Raw genomic sequence first — 1,652 nt, 5'->3', positions numbered from 1 at the left:
CTCGTCTTTTCCTCCCTGAAGAGTTACGATTAAACTTGGTTGTTTACTGGAACAATACTGAATTTACTTTCGAACTCATCCATCGAGTGTCACACCGAGCGACTAGAAGAGGATCAAGATCAATTCATTTGGCAGGTTGTTCATCCGGTCTGCGTCTAAAACCGGCTACGGTTTACAAACTGCCGAATACGGAAGCGGAAGGCGGGCTCTAAAATTGGATCACACTGGTCAGGTTGGAATGAAAACCTCTGCTGTGTTGGAAAGCCTGGTTTGTGGGTTTATGGTGACATCTACTGGCACAACAATGTAATATCCTAATAGTGGCTGTATACATGTATGCACGGATGAAACATTGATTGATTGATTGATTGAAGACTTTATTAGAAGAATCTACAAGAAGTAATTAGGGAATGTAGAACTAAGCTGATTTTGGTCAACGTTTGCCTGTTATCTCTCCAATGGTACACATCAATACAGCATGGAATTGTGGACAAAATCCAACAATAACAAAATATTTTAAGTCTTGGGTCTGAGAGGCTTAAAGTTATCAAATGGTGGTCTGTGGCTCAAAGGCCCAATACATAATGGACCTTGATATGAAAAGGGTTGAAAACCACAGATCTAGAGGGTGGTAACCCTAGCCCTGAAGTCACCTCTTCAGACTTTACCTCACCACCTTGCACTCCTTTCTCCTTGGATCACTAACTTGTAGGCCTACCTCACCAGTATAACACTATCAGCACTAAGCTAGTGAGAGGTGATCCAGACATAGGCCCAGCGTGAGGATGCCATTTTATTCTCTTTGCTCTTTTGCCTTTTGCACTCTTTTCTCCAAATCTTTCTACGTCATTATTATGATTATTACTAGCTTTTTACATTTTTGTATTTGTTCTGCTGTTATTATACATACTGCATTGTCTGAAGGAAGCCAACAAAAAATATGTTTTACTCTTATGTACCTGTAGGCTTACAAAAGATGTAACAATAAAGTACAACCTTAAACCTTGAAGGTGAACTGTGGTATATGGACCTTAGGGTCTAAACACAAATGAGGAGAAAACTGAAGATATACAGTATTACAGATATTTAGACCAATGTTTCTGCAAGACACTAGATAGTTTGTCTGTCTGTCTGTCTGTCAGTCAGTCAGTCAGTCAGTCAGTCAGTCAGTCAGTCAGTCAGTCAGTCAGTCAGTCAGTCAGTCAGTCAGTCAGTCAGTCTGTCTGTCTGTCTGTCTGTCTGTCTGTCTGTCTGTCTGTCTGTCTGTCTGTCTGTCTGTCTGTCTGTCTGTCTGTCTGTCTCCTTGTCTGTCTTCTTCTAGCTAAATTGTAAATGGTAAATGGTGCATATTTTATCCAAAGCGCTTTACAGAGATTGTGCATTACATTCACCCATTCACGCACACATTCATACACCGGTGGCGGAGGAAACCATGCAAGGCACCAACCTACTCACCGGGAGCAACTAGGGGTTCAGAGTCTTGCCCAAGGACCCTTCTACATTAACTCAGGGGGAGCCCGGATTCGAACTGGGAACCCTTCGTGCTCTAATAACAGTTTCTCTACCCCTGAGCTATGCCGCCTATACTTTAAAGTTATAGAAGGACAAGTGATTTGACCAACAATGAAATTAACACTGCAGACAGAGACAAG

Source organism: Nannobrachium achirus, assembly GCF_963921795.1.
Source record: "Nannobrachium achirus genome assembly, chromosome: 24".
NCBI classification, from domain to species: Eukaryota; Metazoa; Chordata; class Actinopteri; order Myctophiformes; family Myctophidae; genus Nannobrachium; species Nannobrachium achirus.
This window is presented reverse-complemented; position numbering follows the sequence as displayed.